Raw genomic sequence first — 7557 nt, 5'->3', positions numbered from 1 at the left:
GTGTCCCCCGTCTTCTTCTGAAACTATCTTAAACCTCTGGAAGTTCTCTGTCAATGTATGTTTGCAGCAGTTTTTGTATTACTTTTAGTAAAACTTTACTCACATGGGGTATCAAAAATATTGTCAGATGATTTCTGCATTGCATTGGGTCACCTCTCTTTGGAATGGGCACAAACACAGATCTCTTCCAGTCAGTTCGCCAGGTCATCTTCTGAATTTCTTGGCATAGAGGGATGAGTGCCTCTAGTGCCACCTCACTTTGTTGAAAATTTCAATTTGTATTTCATCAATTCCTGGTGCCTTGTTCTTTGCCAATTCCTTTGGTGCACCTTGGACTTCTTCTTTAGTATCATTGGCTCTTGATCATATGCTACCTTTTGAAATGGTTGAACATCGACCATTTCTTTATTTGGTACAGTGACTTGGTGTATTCTTTCCATCTTCTTTTGATGCTTTCTGCAGTAGAAAGCAAATTGGTGGAAATCAATCAATAAGATTGCTTTCCACCAAATCCTTAGAGTCACTGTATGTAGGTAACGAAAGTTTTTATTAGAAGTGTTGAAAGGAGGGTAAGTAAAAAGTAATTTTGGAGTTCTGGTTGCTTGAGGAGCATCATAGGGAGTATTTTTTTTTGGATAGCCAGAGGGGACCATGACAGTACTGGGTCGAAGAATAAAAAATTCTAAGATGCTAGGAGAGGATGTAGAACAGGAGTGGAACTCTATCATATGAGAGCAAAAAGGCAGCATTTGCACAAGGTCAAAGTTCAGAGGGATTAGAAAAGAAAGAGGAATGGAAAAAGGAAACACAAGGAGAAAATGGAATCAGAGATGTTTCATTGTGGGGATGTTTCAATGAGGAGAAACTAAATGTGTTTGAATTGTTGAATGGAAAACTGATCTATAAACCTTTACCCAATTCACAATAAAAAGAAAGAAGGAGAAAAAAAAAAGAAAGGGAATAGAAGAATACCAATGACAATTTGCAAATCTGTTTGGAGAAAGGACTCTGATTTTTCCATTCTTTCCATAAACAAAATAAAAGCAATTTCTCTTTTTACAAAATTGGGAGGTGACAAAATAGAAAGAATGATGATAATTGTGATGATGACAATGATGATGACAATAAGGTACTTACCATGTGCCAGACACTGTTCAAATTAAGCATTCAATCCTCCTACCAGTCCAAAGAGGAAGACACTGTTATAGCCATTTGACAGATTAGACAAGTGTGCCCTGTTAGCCTAGCCCCAGGACTATGGAATCTGAGGTTGCAAGTCAAAGAGAAAAGGAGTATGAAGCAATCTCTCTAGTTGAAAGTACTCACCCCAGGCCTGGCCAGGGAAGAGCGGCATATAAATTAGGCTGGAAGTCTGTTTGGTTGTTGTTGTTGTTTTAATAGGCTTAATTTTTAAAGCAGTTCTAAAGTCGTTCGGGGAAAGCAGTGGCTCCATAGGATAACCACTGAACTGCAAGCCTCAAGGTCAGCAGTTCTAGCCCACCAGCCACTCTCCAGGAGAAAGATAAGGCTTTCTGCTCCTGCAAAGATTTACAATTGCTCTGAGTTGGAACCAATGAAGCAGCACTTAACAACAACAGTAAAGCAGTTCTAGGTTTATAGAAAAAATTATCCAAAAAATACTGAGTTCTCAAAACCCACCTCTGTCTTCTGTATAATGTTTCTCCTATTAACATCTTACAATCCTGTCATACATTTATTTCAATAAAACCAATATTGATACATTATTATTAACTAAAACAAATAATTCATATTAGGGTTTGCTTTTTGTGTTGTACAGGCCTATGAGTTTTGACAAATGATATATGTCTCCTCTTACAGTATCATACAGAAACGTTTCGTTGCTCTAAAATTGTCCTCTATTCCACCTAGTCATCTCTCCCCTCTCCTTTTAAGCACCTAACAACTGATACTTTTACTGTCTCTAACTGATTGAGCAGTCTAATTGATTGCTTTCCACCAAATTGCTTTCTGCTGCAGAAAGCATCAAAAGAAGATGGAAGGAATACACTGAATCACTGTACCAAAAAGAAATGGTTGATGTTCAACCATTTCAAGTGGTAGCATATGATCAAGAGCCAACAATTGATAATTTTACTGTCTCTTCTCCAGATTGTCGAATAGTTGGAATCAGGTATTTTGTTGTTGTTATTTTTTTTTTCATACTGACTTCTTATAATTAGTTGTATGCATTTTTGGTATTTCTATGTCTTTTCATGGCTTCATAATTCATTTCTTTCTATCACTGAACAATACTCCTTTGTATGGCTATTCCAGTTTTTCCATTCACTTAGTTAAGGATTTTTTTTTTTAACTTTTTATTGTGATGTGAATTGAGTGCAGGTTTACAGAGCAGATCATCAGTTTTACATTCAACAAACCATACACTTTGCTTCGCGACATGGTTGCCATCTCCTCCATATACTAACAATTAACAACATTTACTTCTATTCATTTTAACTATTACATTCCTCCCTGCATCTCCTGCTACCTTCATCATTCCTCTGTTGACCTCCCTCTTGTATTGTGCCTGCCCCATCACCCAGTTAACATGTGGCTGTCCTCTAGTCCATGAATACTTTTTCTTCCCCTGCTAACTGTCATAGATCATTTCTTTTATCAAGAAAACTTTTTTTTTCAACATTTTACAACATTGGTCTCATACAATGTTTGTCCTTTTGTGATTAACTAATTGCATTCAGCATAATATCCTTCAAGTTCAACCATACTGTAAGATGCTTCACAGATTCACCATTATTCTTCAGTGTTTGGTAGTATTCCATTGTGTGTATGTACCAAAGTTTGTTTAACCATTCTTCTGTTGATGAGCATTTAGGCTGTCTTTATTTTTTAGATATGACTCTTGAATAGACAGCATATTGAAGGATCCTGTTTTCTTATTCATTCTGCTCTTTATGCCTCTTGACTGGTATATTTAACCCATTTACATTCAGTGTAATTATCAATAGATGTGAATTGATTGTTATCATTTTTCTGTGTGTTTTCTGTGGTGCTGCTGGAGTCTTTGTTCCATATAATTTTCCATGCTGAGTTAATTTTGTTGGTGGGTTTTACTTTCATTTTCATTTCTGTTGCATAATGTGGCAGTAGCATAGTAGTTACGAATCAGGCTGCTAACCTCAAGGTCAGCAGTTTGAAACTACCAGCTGTTCCACGGGAGAAAGATGGAGCTTTCTGCTACCGTAAAGACTTGCAGCCTCGGAGACCCTGTGCAGAGTCACTATCAGTCAGAACCGATTCCATGGTACTTAACAACAAGTATGGCACTGTGGGTTAATGTGCTGGGCTGCAAGGTTGGTTGGAACCGCAAGGTCAGTGGTTCAAGCTCCCCAGTCACTCCTTGGAAACCCTATACGGGATTGCTATGATTCAGAACTGATTCGATAGCACTTAACAACAACAATGTTTACTAAATCTTTCTGATTTTCCTCTTTTTTAAATTTAGATGTGCAGGTGTATTATTTTTCTTTGAGGTTACCCTATAATTTATTCATTTTTTCCCCTGCTTAAAGAAGTCTATTTTATTTTGAAATCTATTTGACTTCCTTGGTATTTAGAAGTTCTGTATCTACACTATTCCCTCTTTTTTGCTTTGTAGTTGACTTCATTATACATTGTTATCTCTGGTTCCCTATTTTCAGTTTTGCAGTTTAGGATTCCTGGTGTGGCATTGTAGGATCAGCACTGGACTGCGAGTCAGAAGGTTGGCAATTCAAACCCACCAATTGCTCCTTGGAAACCCTAAACAAGGTTGCTGTGAGTTGGAAACTACTCAACAGCACTTAACAACAAAGATTTGTTTTGGACTCCTGGTGTGATGCTGTGGGACAAGCACTGGACTGTGACCCACAAGGTCAGCAGTTCAAACCCACCAGTAGCTCCTCGGGAACCCTACATTGGGTCACTGTAAGTTGGAACCAACTAAATGGCACTTAAGAATACCAACAACAAAATTTGTTTTACTTTAAATACTTCTATATCTGAATTGAGTTCTGGGTGATGTTGTCATGTATGGTAATCTCAGGTCGTTGTCTGTTGTTGTTGATTTGCAGTTCAAAGAATACTCTTTTTTGTAAAGTTAGTCTGGTTGTGACAAATTCTTTTAATTTCTGCTTATCAAGAAGTGTCCTCAAGGTCCCTGGGACCATCAAGGGAGAAGAGTGGAGCGCAGGACCCTTCCCAGAAACAGTGAAGCCAGAGATGGAGGCAGAGACAATGATGTGGAGAGATGGAGAACTGTAGGCTGGGAACTGTAGACCCAGAGGGACTGTGTGCTGATGACCAGGGGGCAGGCTTGCAGGGTTTACCCTTTGCTTGGTTGATGATGCCTGGAGGGGACTGTAACCATGGCAATGAAATGAAATATGATAGGATGAATGTAAAGCTAATGTTCTCCTATGTAAACTATCAAATAATTTAAAATAAAACATTTTAAAAAAAAGATGAAGAAGAAGAAGTGTCCTGGGAGGCAGGACTTAATGGCAGATCAGAAAGAAATGCAGTGAAGACCTCTGCAAGTGGTGGCATGGAATACCAGATGAAGCAGATTCAGGGCATGGTCCCAGAACTCTGAACTACATGTAAAGGAATATTTAGAAAGTTTGAAGGCTTACAGCCAGTGGAATTTGTAGCAGAAGCAAGAAAACTAGTGTTTTCTGATTGGCTGACCTCAGCAGCTCCCAAAACAGCCATCATAGGTGAGACAGAGCAGGGGAATGATCAGAGTAGTGCTCCCACTACAGATGTCTGACCCATCCTCAGAGATCTCTGTTCATTGGTCTCTATTTGGTGACTAGAGGGGGTTCCTGAATGAGTGAACAATCCCCCACCCCTGGAGGGTTCTACTACACATCTGCACAGATCTGCTCAGCAAAGTCTAAGGGGTAAGGTTCCACTTAAAACCAAATGGCAGAGCAAAACAGCTATAGCTGGCCCTGAACTGTTAATCACTAGAGATTTTTTTTTTCTTCTTTCTCTCTTCTCTGTGATTACAGACTATAGTATCCAATAGGTCTTTTTTTTTTTTTGCTGTTGCTGTTTTGTTTTTTGGTCCCCTTTTTACCTTTAGGGGGCTTTTTCTCTCCCTAATTTTTTCTCTCCCTACAGCAATTGCAGTCATATAGTCAAGCTACAGTCACCCTGTAAAATCCCACCATCCAAGCAAGAGCCAATATCAGACAGCCTACACCTGCTACAGTTACTCTGAGCTGAGTAATAAGAAATGTGAAAAGGAAAACCCATCTCCTGATCACATCTACTTGGAGGCAATCAGAAAGCATAATAAAACATCAACGTACATGCATCTAATTATTAAGTTCACAGCTAACTACTGAAGATGCCCAAGAAACAGATGTCCATATCCAGAAACAAGACAAAGTGACTGGGACAAATGAGCAGGAAATAGACTTAGACATTGGAAGGAGGAAAGGCTTTGGAAATGCCTGAGAAGGAATTCAGAAAAATCATACTGAACTGTGTCCAAACACTTCACAGAGAGTTTGAGAAAACAAGGAAGAAGTCAGGAAAGTGCTACAAGAACAATCTAATATGGTAGATACAGCATTGCAAAATCAATAGTTTATTCATTTCAAATACCTTTTTTAAACAGCATAAGAGATGATTACAAACATGGACATCAACAGATGGAATACACAGAAATCAAATTGACTACATCTGTGGAAAGAGACGATGGAAAAGTTCCATATCATCAGCCAAAACAAGGTCAGGGGCAGACAGTGGAACAGACCATCAATTGCTCTTATACAAATTCAAACTGAAGCTGAAATAAATGAAAACAAGTCCATGAGAGCCAAAATATGACCTTGAATATACCCCACATGAATTTAGAGATCTGTAGAACAGATTTGATATATTAAACACTAAAGACTAAAGACTAGAAGAGTTGTGAGATCACATCAAGAACATCATACATGAAGAAAACAAAAAGTCATTAAGAAAACTTGGAACAACAGGGCTCTGGGATAAGGGATTGAGGCATGGTTTGAATGGGTAAAAGGGGATAAATGATGTTAAGATGCTTGCTGTCTTTTGAATCTTGGTTTCCCTTGCATACCACTGTAAAATAGACACTTGAGGGAGAGAGAAAGGAATAGCCAGAAATATCACCATAGAAAGCTTGTAAGTCCATCTTCTGCCTATAACTGATTGGAATACCTAAAATGAGGCTACAGCTTGCCCAGTGAACGAGGCTTCCTGTGGAGCTTTTGCATCGCATAAGACCACAGGTGAAGTCTTGAACACCATCCAGAATCTTCTGAGTGGGAAATTTCCACTTAAAGGACAAGCAGACCAGCCTGGAGTGGCTAGAACAGAAGATACATCTTGAAAGAAAGACCAGCAGGAAAAATCAAAACAATAAAGGCAGTCTGATTGACTACTACAAGAACAAGCAAGTTGTTCACCTGGGAACCATCAAGGCAAGCAATCAAGTTCCCTCAGGGCAAAACCCCTTCCAAGACTAAGACTCAAGGGGAATGAATACACAAGCAGGCATGCGGTCTGACTCGTGACCACGTTGGTCACCGATAAGGGGAAGTGAAGGAAAAACAGCAATGAAGCTGTGAGCTAAGTCCGACCATGTTCAATAGACTCCTATGAACCCAGGTGGAGACCTAGTTGGCCAGCAGTATGGCAAGACCTGAGGCTCCTGGGCTCAGAAACAACGATACAGCAACAGAGGACTAGAGTGGAGAGTGAAGCATCCAGCTGACAAGAAGTGAGGAGATATGCACAAGAACACCCACACTTGCAGATAATATCCACTTGACCTGGCTTCAATGGCTGGATGATCAGAAATCGACTAGAAGAAGAAAAAAGAGGAACAAAAGAGTAATCTGATACAATTTGATGAACTTGACCTACACCTATGGATGCAATAGCTTAAAAGAGGGAACAAATCTTTACAGCAAGGATCATTCCCACCCCCTTGGTACACAGGATAGACAGGGAGGGGCAACTTGAACATTGACAACCCAAAATGGGGAGGCTACAAAGGCAAGAAGTGACTGGCTTATAAGCTTCCAAGAGAGAGCCTAGATCCAGAGGGTGTGGAGGAAGGTAGAATCTCCACTGAGCATTATCCAATCTATCCGGGAGGGGCTGATGAAAAGAGATGGTGATAGGACTCTTGTGGTACAATAGTGAACAATTGCTATCAGGACTGACTGAGAGGATTGGAATGTAAAGGTAGACATTTTGTAGCAAAAGGAGGGGAGTGATTGACTTTACAGTCCTGGAGCAGAGATCCTTGGGATCATCAAGGAAGAACAGTGGAGTGCAGGACCCTACCCAGAGAAACAGTGATGCCAAAGTTGGAGGCAGAGATGATGACGTGGAGAGATGGAGTGGTTGGGGACTCTAGACCCGGAGAGGGAGAGGAGCTGTGTGCAGACGACCGACCAAGGGGCAAGCTTGCAGGGTATATTCCTCGGTTGTTTGATGATGCATGGAGGGGATTGTAATCATGGCAATGAAACAACATACAATAGGATGAATGTA

Source organism: Chrysochloris asiatica, unplaced genomic scaffold, assembly GCF_000296735.1.
Source record: "Chrysochloris asiatica unplaced genomic scaffold, ChrAsi1.0 scaffold00016, whole genome shotgun sequence".
Taxonomy (NCBI): domain Eukaryota; kingdom Metazoa; phylum Chordata; class Mammalia; order Afrosoricida; family Chrysochloridae; genus Chrysochloris; species Chrysochloris asiatica.
Note: the sequence above shows the minus strand (reverse complement) of the source record.